Source organism: Myotis nattereri (genome assembly GCF_964212035.1).
Source record: "Myotis nattereri genome assembly, chromosome: 1".
NCBI lineage: Eukaryota > Metazoa > Chordata > Mammalia > Chiroptera > Vespertilionidae > Myotis > Myotis nattereri.
The window spans coordinates 124,595,371-124,608,623 of NC_138075.1; the positions used below are offsets into that span (position 1 = coordinate 124,595,371).

General features: G+C 43.3%; 2 pseudogenes across 2 annotated transcripts; both read left to right on the forward strand.

Annotated features, from left to right (window-relative positions):
• The first annotated feature begins 1,014 nt into the window (after nt 1–1,014).
• LOC308532983 (TCF3 fusion partner homolog) lies at nt 1,015–3,029 on the forward strand (annotated as a pseudogene). The gene is made up of 2 exons: nt 1,015–1,286; nt 2,322–3,029. The product of its transcript is annotated as a TCF3 fusion partner homolog (transcript).
• A 995-nt stretch (nt 3,030–4,024) lies between these two features.
• Nucleotides 4,025–5,183, forward strand: LOC308528575 (neurofilament light polypeptide-like; annotated as a pseudogene). The gene has a single exon. The product of its transcript is annotated as a neurofilament light polypeptide-like (transcript).
• The last annotated feature ends 8,070 nt before the right edge of the window (nt 5,184–13,253 follow it).

Genomic DNA, 13,253 nt, shown 5'->3' on the forward strand with positions numbered 1-13,253 from the left:
TTAAGTAGGTATTCTACTTCAGAAATTATATATATATAATATTCTAATATATATATATATAATAGATATATTATATATATCTATAATATATATATATATTCTAATAAAAGACAAAAAGGGTAATTAACCATACCTCCGACAGGCTTCCCATTGTCTAATCAGGGTGATATGCAAATTAACTTCCAAGAAAGATGGCGGTTAATTTGCATACATAGGCACAATGATGGGAGGCGAAAGGGGAAGGATGGAAGAAGCCATCTGCTGCTGAGGGAACCCAGGTGGCAGCCAATAGCCGGAGAACTGGGCCACCTTTGCTGGCCCTGGGCCAGTAATCGGAGAAACCAGGTGGGGCAGGGCTTCTGGGATCACCGATCACCAGTGATCTGAGAATACCCAGAGGCGGGGCCAGAGGCCAGGCTGCATCCCTGCCTGGGGATGTGATCTGGTCCCGGGGGCAAGGCAGCCAGGACCCAGAAGGAAAACCAGGGGCTGGGGCTGTGTCACCTCCGGGGCACACGATCCGGTACCTGGGCAGCGGCGCATCCTCAGCCCCAGAAGGAGACCCAGAGGCCAGGGCTGTGTCGCCACCAGGGCACGCGATCCGGTGCCCAGGCAGCAGTGCATCCCCGACCCCAGAAGGAGACCCAGGGGCCAGGGCTGAGTTGCTGCTGGGGCACGCGATCCGGTCCCAGGGGCGATGCAGCCAGGCCCCAGAAGGAGACGCAGGGGCCTTCCAAGAGGAGAGTCTCCGTGGTCAGAGGGCACGGTGTCAGGACAGGAATAAAGATGGAGGTGACTCAGATGCCTGGCCAGAGGCATTTGACCAGCAAGCAGGGCCTTTCAGCAAGGACTCACGGTGGGGACTAGGGAAGCGAGCGAGAAATAGAGAACTACAACTCCCAGGAGGCTTAGCGGCCGGGGCCTGTGTGGCTGGCCATGAAATTGGATGGGGTGTGTCATTTTGCACTTTAAGAGGCTTGCAAGGTTGGAAGTTCTGCCAGGAGCCAGGGAGAAATGGAGCTGGAGCAGAGAGAGGGGTCCATGGCAGCCGTGGGCTTTGAGGAGTTCTCAGCACCTCCCTGCTCAGAGCTGGCGCTGCCTCCACTGTTCGGTGGTCACATCCTGGAGAGCGAGCTTGAGACCGAAGTGGAGTTCATGTCTGGGGGTCTGGGCAGCTCCAGCCTCCAAGAGCAAGAGGAAGAGGAGGAGGCAGCCCAAGGCCGGTGGCCACAGTGCCAACGGGAACTCAATCACAGGAAGTACCAAGCACTGGATCAGCGCTGCAGGTGAAAGGCCTGCCGCCCGCCTCTCCGGGCGGTGCGGGAGGAGGAGTCTGGCCGCTGGGCTCTGAAATCCCTCCGCGCCCGCCGTAGGGCCTGGCCTCCCCGGAGCGGGTCCGAGTGTCAGGACAGGCTGCGTGGTGGCCGGTGGCGGGCCGAGGGGTGGGGCCGGGCGGCGACCGATCACGGGGGAGGTCATGGGAGCGGGAGGCCTCACCGCCTGGCTCTTTCCTCCCTTACCCCGTGGTCGGCTCCCCGCTTGCCCGCGCAGGGGCTGGGGGTCCATGTGGCCCTTGGGGCCTGGTCGGGGGGACCGGGGCCTGCGTGGGCCGACCGCCCGGCCCCATGGGGGGGGCATTGGCTCCCCGGCCCGGCGCGGGCTGCCACCCACCCGCTGCCCCCCGGACCAGGCCCAGTGCAGCAGCGCGGCAGCGGAGTGGGGCGTGTGCCCTAGCTTGGGGAGGCCGCCATGCTGCAGTGCACCGGCCCCATGGCCGGGTCTGCTCCGAGCGGATGCCGCTCCTCCAGAGCTGGGCCACTCCACCGGCCGCACCCCGTTTGCTGGGCCTGTGCCGCCCAGATGCGCTGGAGTCCCGGTCTGCCCGCAGGCCAGCTGCGGGTGCTGTGCGGGAGGGCCGTCCTGCCTTGTGGCGAGTTGGGGCGGCAGCAGCAGGAGCCGGGCAAGGACTGCGCCCTCCATCTTGCCTTGGGTCCTCCATTTTGGGACGGTGCCATGTGCTTCCTCATGGGAAGAAGCCGCTGCTAGCCACACCCAGGATTTCTCTGGACTAACCAATGATAATCAAGGGAAGTGCACGCCATCACTATGGCCCACAGTCCCCTCTCCTGCCCTCACTCCACCCCCCTTTAAAACCTCCTGTCCCATCAGGCCTCTCTCTCTCGGCCACTGGAGCTTACCTTTGCATCGGTGAGTGTGGCAGGGGAGCCAAACCTAGGTTTGAAATAAATGACTCTGCTTTTGCATCGAACTGACTGACTCCCTGGAGGTCTTGGGAACTTTGAAATCTGGGCACAACACAGGGAGATCAAGCAGGTGAATGAGCAGGTCCTGAACAGGCTCCATCAGATACAGAGGATAACACGGAGACTCCAGCAGGAGCAGAGGTTCCTCATGAGGGTGCTGGACTCCTACGGCGATGACTACCGGCCCAGCCAGTTCACCATCTTACTGGAGGATGAGGGCAGCCACGGCACAGATGCTCCCACCCCAGGCAACGCTGAGAACGAGCCTCCAGAGAAAGAGGGGCTGTCCCCGCCCAGGAGGACGCCAGTGCCCACAGAAGCCAGCATCCCGGCCCCTGGCGAGGGGCCCAACGGTTGGAAGAGGCGGTGAGTGCCACCAGAAGGGGGCTGGGTGGGAGTCCCTCTGACTCTGGAGCTGGCCCTCGTGTAGATAAAGGTGGAGGAAGACTTTGGCTTCAAAGCGGTCAAGGCTCTGGACTCAAGTTGGGTTTCTTGGGGGCCAGACAAGCTACTGCCCTACCCCACCCTAGCCAGCTCCCCTTTTGACTGACCTCTCAATAAACGGACACCATCTTCGCTTCGGCAAAAAAAAAAAAAAGCTTATAGAGGCATGCTTATAGGATCAAATAGTATAAATATAGATGTCACTGGACAATAAAAAGAGAACCGGGCTATGATGATCACCTGAACGCTGCCTCTGTGTCATTCCTTCTTCACCGACTCCGTCCACACCTTTGGGAACCCCTGGACCTGCTGGGACAGGACCCCAACATTCCTCTTCTGATAAGGACTTCAGTGAGATGGGCTAAGGGTCCCACTGGAACTGCCTCAATTTAATGTAATCCCCTCTTTAAAGATCTTATCTCCACATACAGGTACATTCTGAGGTTCTGGGGATTAGGATTTTAACATACATTTTGTTGATTACCCAAATCAGCCCTTAACAACCAGCATGTTTCAGAAAGTAGATTCCTACAGGACTATTTACCAAACATTCAGAAGTATTTTTAAAAGAGCTAAGCCCCTCGCCCACCACGCGGGCCCCTCCCGGCGAAGAGCGAAGGCCTGGGTTCCAGGCGCCCAAGGAAAACTGGTGGCAGCAGCCAGGGGAAGGGCCCCCAAGGGGCCCCAGACTGCGAGAGGGCACAGGCCAGGCTGAGGGACCCACCCGAGCGCACACATTTTTGTGCACCGGGCCTCTAGTCCTATCTAATAAAAGGGTAATATGCAAATTAACCATCACTCCATCACAAGATGGCGGCACCCAGTCCCCTCAGGCTCCCGGAGTCCCCAGTCCTTTCAGCCCGAACTGATTACTATGGCAAATGGACCGAGAAGGTTTTCAGCAAGTGTGAGACGCAAGTGTGAGAAGCAAGTGTGAGAAGCAAGTGTGAGAAGGAAGCCTTGGCGGATGGAGGGAGAGCTGGGGGGCTCAGGGCCGCTGCCCGCCGGGAGGCCCTCGGAGTTCAGTTCTAAAACCGCGGGGACCCACTCCAGCACAGGCTGGGGAGGAAGCGCTGCTGCCGCCTGCCCAGCGCCAGGTCCCTGGTTAAGGAAGCGGGTCCAAGTTGCAGCCAGGAGCTCACCACAGACCACTGTGGCTGAGCTCTGGTGGGGGCAGCGAGCGCCTCCGGGATCACTGTCTGCCCCCGGGTCGCCTGCGGACACCAGTGGAGTAGGCGTGGTTTGAGCATTTTAATGAAAATGGGACAACTGCACCCCACCACACCACCCCTGATCCCCGGAAAGGAGAGGGCAGCATGATCAGGGGTGCAGCCTCGGACCCCATTAGGAGGAACCGGGACTTGAGAGAAGCTGAGAGCAACCTACAGGCACACTCCGAAGACGAGGTTCTGAACTTCCAGGATGCCGAGTGCCGGCTGCTGGAGGCACGCAAAGGTGCAGATAAGGCGGCTCTCGCTGGTGCTAATCTAGAAAAGCGCATCGACAGCCTGATGGATGGAATCGCCTTTCTGAAGAAGGTGCGTGAAGAGGAGATCTCCGAGCTGCAGGCGCAGATCCAGTAGGCTCAGATGTCTGTGGAGATGGACCTGTTTTCCAAGCCCAACCTCTTTGAGCTGCTCAAGGACATCTGGCCCAGTATGAGAAAGAAGCTGGCTGCCAAGAACATGCAGAATGCTGAAGAATGGTTCAAGAGCCGCTTCACCGTGCTGACTGAGAGTGCTGCCAGGAACACCAAAGAGGTGTGCACTGCCAAGGATGAGGTTCTGAGAGCCGCTGCCTGCTCAAGGCCAAGACCCTGGAGATGGAAGCATGCCGGGGCATGAAGGAAGTGCTGGAACAGCAGCTGCAAGAGCTGGAGGATAAGCAGAACGCCGACATTAGTGCTATGCAGGAGACAATCAACAAATTAGAAAATGAGTTGAGAACTGCAGAGAGTGAATTGGCACAATATTTAAAAGAATACCAGGACCTCCTCAATGTGAAGATGGCTTTGGACATTGACATTGCAGCTTACAGGAAACTCTTGGAAGGTGAGGAGCCTGGCTCAGTTTCACCAGCGTGGGAAGCATAGCCAGCAGCTACTCCCAGAGTTCCCAGGTCTTTGGCCGATCTGCCTACAGTGGTTTACAGACCAGTTCCTACTTCATGTCTGCTCGCTCCTTCCCTTCTTAATACACCAACCACGTCCAGGAGGAGCAGATCGAGGTGGAGGAGACCATTAAGGCTGCAAAAGCCAAGAAAGCTAAGGATGAACCCCCCTCTGAAGGAGAAGCTGAAGAGGAGGAGAAGGAGAAGGAAGAGGCTGAGCAAGAGAAAGAAGGCGCCAAGGAAGAATTTGAGGATGCAAAGGAGGAAGAAAGAGGTGAAGGTGAAGGAGAAGATGCCCAGGAAGCTGAGGATGAGAAGAAAGATGAAGGTGCTGGGGAGGAGAAAGCAACCAAGGAGAAAGATTGAGCCCCCCTTTCCTTAATTATTTCAGTAATAATCCTCCTGAAACCAGGCCAACCCCATCACCAACCAAGCAGTTGAGTTCCCGATACTATATGAATTAAAAAGTCAATATATGTAACATTCTGACGTGACTCAGGTTGGACATTAAATGTTGTGCTATGGTTTTTCTCCTTACTCAAAGTATCTGTTTGCTTGCAGAGTGGCTTCCTGGCTTCCTGCCAGCCTGTGCATGGTCCACGCTTATGAGTTCAGGATCTATAGCAATGTGAATAATTCATATGTTTACAATAAAAACACATGAATACATGAATTCACTAATGTTAATGTTAAACTTCATGGAAAAAATAGTCCTTTGAATCTTTGGTGGTTAGAAATTAAAGACCTCAAATCATGTGCAATAAACAGTAAAGTTACACTGAATGACAAAATAAAAGTGCATCAGGGGTCAGGAAACATTCAAAGAACTGGAGAACCATTCCCAAATCAGGAAGGGAAGTCACAATGTGTATATTATTGCTACGAATACAGTATTTCCTACTACTTACAACATATACAATGTAATGTATTAGATGCCTTTCTATCGCATGAAGTACATATTATCATAGACTTAAAACTGATACAGTTTCTGGAGAGTTTGGATTAAGCCATAAATTTTGAGATGAAGCAACTTAAACTTTTTATAAAATAAAATAACATAATGGTTTTTGAAAATTTTATTAGATATAGAGTTGTGGGTGTTTTTTGTTTTTGTGTTTGTTTTCCGATGTTAACATTTTCAGAGAAAATGTTTAAGAAGCAAAATAGCCCATTTTTATTATGCTCAGTTGATTTCCAGACTGTTGAAAACATTAATATCAACTGACATTCATAAGAATTCAGTCATGAATAATTTGTTCAGAAAGCTGAAATAGGATATGAGCTAAAATTTTATCACATAGGTTCTTTAGTTTTGCACATTATAAAGAGGCTGCTAATTCTTTAAAAGATCCCTTTCCCCTTTTTCTGGGAAACAAAATTTCTAACCTTATTTGTTACTGGTATGACCTTGAAATTGAGTTCTTACCAATGAATTAGAAGAGGAAGGGAAGTTTGCTACTTGCAGACCAGGTCTCTCTCTGTAAACTTTCTCCTGCTATGCTCCTCCAAGCTCTTTTCCAAGATGGAAACCCACTGAATTAACTTGTGAGTCATGTGCTGAAGATGGCCTAGGTTGCAGCCAACTGTTTTTATGTTCTGTAAATTGAAAAAAAAAATTAAGCCTTAAAAAGTAAAAAAAGTGTTCTTTGTCTTCAAGCCTTTACAATTTTAGGAATCTGTCTATTAATGCAGCCTAACCTACATTAATACAAAGAAGTAAACTAATTTAAGTTAATGTTTGGTAAACACACCTAAATTAAGCCTCAGTATTAGAGGGGAAAAAATGAGTAAGGAAGAGTTAAAGTATATTTACAAAAATTAAGGAAAAAAACTATACAGTTCTCCTATCCTGAATCACATGGTCTATATATGCAAGAATGGCCAATATATTAAATGATTTTACACAGACATTTCCTAGATCCAAATTCTCTTTTGCTGAATTGTTTGGACAATTTCACAAGGATGGGATACTGTACCATTGTGTGAAATCAGTCTACTTGATAATAACTACTTCATTGAATCTCAGAGGATCGTATAGCACTGGCCTGATGTGAATATTTGCTAAAGCTGAATCACTGCATAGAGCTCTCAAATGTCTGAACATGCTTTTCAAATATCCCTTGAGTAAAGGGTATTTTTATTTTTGTGTCATTCAAAGCAGATCCATCTCTTCCCTCAGCCTCTGTGGCAGTTAATAATTCACCCTGGTCCCCTTCGGTAGGGATGATGGGCTCCATGCCACGCTTCTTCAGTATTTCAGAAATAACCTTTCTAGGGCATCTCATCACAGTTCTTTTGATGAGCCTTGTCTACTGAATAGGTAACATGTGATTTTTAAAGAACAAAACCAGCTTTAACTTTTCAAAGAATGATGGTTAGTCTAACTTTAAAATAAAGCCTCATCTTGCCTGGGCGATGTAGCTCAGTGATTCAGTGTTGATCTATGAACAGGAGGTCTTGGTTTGTTTCCTGGTCAGGGCACCTGCCTGGGTTGCAGGCTCTACCCCCAATAGGGGGCATGCAGGAGGCAGCCTATTAATGATTCTCTCTCATCATTGAAGTTTCTATCTCTCTCTCAATCTCCTTTCCTCTCTGGAATCAATAAAAATATATTTAAAATATGCAGCTTTATATTACCTTAACTAACCATCTTTCCTTACCTAGTTTATATTAGTAAAAATATAGCTCACACATGTATTCCCTGAACCCCTGCTGGCATATGATGTCCAAGTTTTCTAGCTCCTTTGGAGTGTAGTTTTCTAGTTCCTTTCCTCCATTATCAAGCCTTTCATTCCTATCTATGTTATACTGTGAATGAACCCTCTTTCATAGGCTTAATGGATAGGAGAAGTAGCCCAAGAAGATTGGTCTTGACATTTGGGAAAAAGGTCTCTGTATTTTTTATTCCAGCAAATGAGGTGTTCTAGTTGTGTAGGGTAGGACATGTCACTTCTGCAGGCTCAGAAGTTTCAAAGGAGGCTGGATAGTCAAACTATTTGGGGATATCCACCCAGATAATTCCATCTCACAGATCAAAATATCATTCCCCCAACCAGACCCCTGACTTTACAATGACAGACCTGTTCTGACTGGACATTTAGCTTTACGTAACGTTAAGCCACTCAGTCATGATTATGTCTTTGTGCTGGCCCTCGGCTCGGATTTCTTTGCCTTCTAGCTGCAGAAGAGGATTTTTACTTTAAGTAATTGAGAATGACAGTAGACTTACTCCAAAATATTTAATGACTAAAAATTATAACACTAAGTTTGTATTCTGAGAGTTAAAAACATAAAATCTCCATATAAATTTAGATGATTAGAAAAATAAATTAAAGAACTGTGAAAAGGTTATCACTAAAGAGTTTGGGAAATTCCAAAACTGCAATAATAGCATGCGTATAATCAATGAAACAAAACTAGAGGTGATTTAATTTGCAAAGCAGAAACCTAATTTATCAACTTTTATATTGTTTAGAGAAAAAGCATGTAAAAAATAAAACCATTAGAAAAGTGAATGTTGCAGATGCCATCTAAGAACACTCCACAGGCTAATGTTCTTCCATCCACCTGGCAAGTGTGCCTACTAGTTAAATGTGAATCATATATCGATGATACTTGCTTTGTGTATTATGCTGGCTCATCATACAGCTCCCCTATCAGTAGAATATGTACTAGCTTGTCAATGTAAGAAATTTGTTTTCAACAGTAATTTTCATTTTATAGAAGAATTTACTGATACATTGATTGGTATGTATCAAGTTTTGAAGAGGACCTCAAAGACCCATTGTTTCAACTGTTAAAATTCAGTTTCTAAGACTGAAGATCTAGTGGACAATTGTTTTATTAATATGTATCACGGGACAACTGTATTATAAAGATTCTTAAAGGGGGTTGGAGTTTACATTATCACACACCTCTTCATAACTTCCTCTAAGCACAGTTTTTGTTGTAATTAAACAAGACAAATAGTAAATTACTAGAAAGAACATAAGTCCAGAACCTAGGCTTTTGCATATAAATATGAAAAGAATACTGATAATGAAAGTGGAAGAAGTAAATTAATTTTCACTGTCTAAGTTGTGACAGGGTAGCTATAGCCATGATTTCATCAACCCTTTATAACTACCCTAGAAGATTTGGTAGATTTTGCTAAGTCCATTTTATAGAAAATAAAACTGTGACACAAAAACTGTAGGAATTTTGCAAAATCACCCAAAATAAGTGGTAGATGTGTAGTTAACCCCTTGTGTCTGGTTACAAAACCCATGCCAGTCCCACTGCACCCAGGTCTTCTCATAGAATGAATTGCTAAGGTTAATATATTAATGGCAGCTTATTCCTAAAACTGCAACAATCACAAATAGCAGTCTTAAAAAGTCAAATTACAGCCTTGTATCCTTTATGATACAGGTTCAATATTTACTCACTTGTTTTATGAGAGAAGGGTTTCAAAGTTTTACTCTTTATAAAAATTATTTAATCATGTGAGCAACTTCTCTTCCTGATACAGGAGCCTGCTGGCCTTCAGAATAGAATACACTATTGGCTGTCCTGCTTCTCAGGCTGCCAACTCAGAAGCAAACTAAACCACCCACCCTCCATGTTTGTAATAATAATTATTAATAGTAAATAATGCAATCTTTAAACATAAATTAATGATATAAACTTGCACTTATTAATTACTTATTAATAATAATAATTATTATTATAAAGATAATTACTATAAGGAATTGACTCACATGATTATGGAGTCTAGCAAGTCCCAACATCTACAGGGTGGGCTGGAAAGCTGGAGACTCAGAAGAGCACCCACTCACACATACCTTCTATTAGTTTTCTAGAGAACCCTGACTAATAAATATAATATTAAAATAGTCTGTCTGTTATCAAATTTTTTATTATACTCACTTTTTTATGAATAAAATTGTTCTCAATTTTCAAATAAAAATATTCTCATTGGAGCTTTCATTAGACTTTAATGAAAAAATAAAATTAATTTTAACCTCTTTATAGACTCCAAAATATTAATTTTATATTATGCTCTATCCTTTGATTTAATGAGTTATGTTAATTCCTACAGAAAGCGTTATAGTTTTCACAGTTTTTATAATTAAATAAATTTTTAATTATAAATGTATTTACAATTAAATATATTCCTAAGTATTTTATTTGCTGTTACTAGGAATATTTTTTCTCATCTCTTCTTTTACTTTAATCTAGAGGCCCAGTGTATGAAAATTTGCGCACTGGCGGGGTTCCCTCAGCCCAGCCTGCCCCCTCTCACAGTCTGGGACCCTCCAGGGGATGTCCTACTGATAGCTTAGCCACAGTCTGGCCTCCCTCTGCAGGAGGCTACCAGGCAGATCAGGGGAAGGCGCTGCCCCATCACCCCGCTGCTGCTGTCTCCTCAGCCCTCGCAGCCGCTGTAGCTTTGTCTGGAAGGACATCCAGAAGACGTCCAGTCTATCTGGTCTAATTAGCACATTACTCTTTTATTAGTATAGATAAGCAAAATTTGGATATATAGCTGTTTCCCTTCCTTTCAACTTATCTTTCCCTAGAGATGCACACTATTCCTAAATTGAGATGAGTCATTTTCATTTAGCACTTACCATCTATTTCTAAGGTCATTATTTGAATCATATAAAATGCTATTATTGTTGGTCAGAAAGATCAAACATTAGTAATTTTATGTCTCAGTCTTACTAGGTGTATTCTATTATTTTGAGATTTAACAATACATAAAACTAATATAATATTGTATGCCACTATAACTGAATAATAGCAAATAAATAAAATTAAAGACATATAAAGGCTTTCAAAAATAACTTGTCCTTTGAAAATTACCTTCTGAAAACCCCAATATTGTTTACATGATACTTAGCTGTGAAGATTTATTTCATTCAATTGAACATCTCTGCTGCAGTCCTCATATAAATAGCCAATGTTTATTCATGCATTTCCTTAATGAGGTACTGTTAGATTGTTTGCTATCATTGAACTCTACAATAATGATGTAATACGTGTAAATCTTTATGTTCTCTGAAAGACTCCAGGAAAGAATTTCCCTGTGGAAGAGCCCTTTGAAATGGGTTGCCAGATTATGGTACCCACTTGTCAATACTACCTGGTATTTTTAAATTGAGCTCCAAATAAACCATACTAATTACTGTCACAGTAATATGTAAAGAGTCCATTTTCTCTCAAGCCAATACTGGCATAATCAGATATTAATTTGTACAGGCTAACAGGTATAAAATTGCAATTACTTGTTTTCTTTTTGTTTTATAGTTCCCTAATTACACTAATGTTGGACAACTTTTCCTATGTTTATTGGCCACCTGGCATCAATTTTCTTTAAATTATCTATGTATGCCATTTGTTTCTATTTCTATTTGTTTCTTTTTTTCTTATTGTTATCTATCTTTTCAAATATGTCTTATGGTAATTGGATTATATACATATTTGATGGCTATGCAGACATATACATATATATTTAAATATAGTCCCCATTTTGTAATTTATAAAATATCTATGCTGTATATATTTATATAGATTTTTTATTTGCAGGTACTAAAATTTACCCAACTTTATTTATTATGTGTGTGTGTTGTGCATATTTAAGACATGATATCTAAGATATCATAGAGAACAATCTAAATAATGGAGATTATTCTTCAAGTTTAAGTCCTAATCATTCTGAAAATAACCTTAATAAGATATATTTAGCTATATTCCATTTTTATAGCTTCATATCCAATTTTACTGATAACATTAATTAGACATCCAATTATAATTCACTTATTTGTAATGCTACTCAGTGTAGTAATACACATTCAGTTAAGACGTACAGTTATTAGACAAAAAAAGATAAGAGACAAGATTCAGGACATTTTCAAAAAAAAAGCTACTTCCTTGCTTAAGATATCTTTTTTACTATTTAGAAGAAGAGAGTTCCGTAAAGTTACTGGCCTGTGTGTCCAGTTCCAACCACATCTCTCTTGTCACTCTCTTTCATCAACAAAATTAAGTTTACCAGTCAAATGTTCAGGTCAGGGCTTTTTTCTCCTCTACGAAGCATGTGTGAGAACCATGGCTGTCTGATGAAGATTGCAGGGAGCCCAACAGCCAGTCAGAGGCTTGGATTTCCAGCAGGGCCTGCGGCAGGGTTCTCCCAGGTGGTGTGGCACACAGGCCGTGTGGGTCAATCAGTCCTTTCAGGGGAAAGTGCCTCTGCCTCACCACCCCTTCGGCTGGGACCAGCAGCCTGGGAAAAGCATTTGGGCAGCAGTAGTGGGTTACATTCATCTCAGTCTGTCTAATGTAAATACTGATTTTATTTGTGAATACAAACCCTCTTGATAAATAACTTAATTTTCACTTCAAAGACACTAAGCTTGTGTAAGTCTTAATTTTCATTCTAGTAACTTATTTAGCATCAAATAAAAAGGCGCCATTAAAAAACACACTAGTCAGCCATTCCTAAGTGCACAACTAAGTTTATGCACTATCTTGCCAATGTCCATTTCTTATTCCTGAAATATTATGTATATATTTTATTTCTGCTAACTTTCCTGTAACCCCTATTATTTTATATTTGACAAATTAAAGGCATCTTGATGATTGCTGAGAACCCATACAGCCCAGACGAAATTGTCACTTTTGACATTTCTGCTGACTTGACTTGCTTTTCATTCAATATTTATAATGCTGAAATGGCTTCAGATTTACATACAACATGAGTACCAGCCACATTAGCTCTTACTAGAAAGTCTTTTTTTTTTTTTTTTTCTGAAGAAGAGATGTTCTTAAATTCAACTGTCAATATGTAGTGGGTAAAAAAGTTTCTGTGCTAAGTTTGATGATACCTGTGTGGACCAAATGATAAAACCGAGAATCAGCACTTGGTGCCAATTATGATTGCATCCATGATTATATTCACAGAGAGAAAACATATGTATGTAGGAATATGTGTGAACATCAAACCCATGTTCATATTTAATAAAATATTTTATTTTACTGTTGTTTAATGGTAAAGAACTGAATAAAAGGAATTGCTGAAACCAATAACTATTTCTTCCCCATGAGTAATGTTGTTGTTGTTTTTAATTTGTTTTAAATTTTTATTGAATTTATTGGGGCAATGTTGGTTAATAAAATTATATGTTTCAAGTGCACAACCTTAGAATACATCATCTGTATATTGTGTTGTGTGTTCACCATCTAAAGTCAAGTCTCCTTACATCACCATTTATACCCACTTTACTCTCTTCTACCTTCCCCAACCTCCTTTCCCTCCAGTAATTACTGTACTATTGTCTGTGTCTATGAATTTTTTTTTGTTTAATCCCTTCACCTTTTTCATTCAGCCCCCCAACCATCCTCCTCTATGACAGCTGTCAATCTGTATCTATGAATCTGTTTCTATTTTGTTAG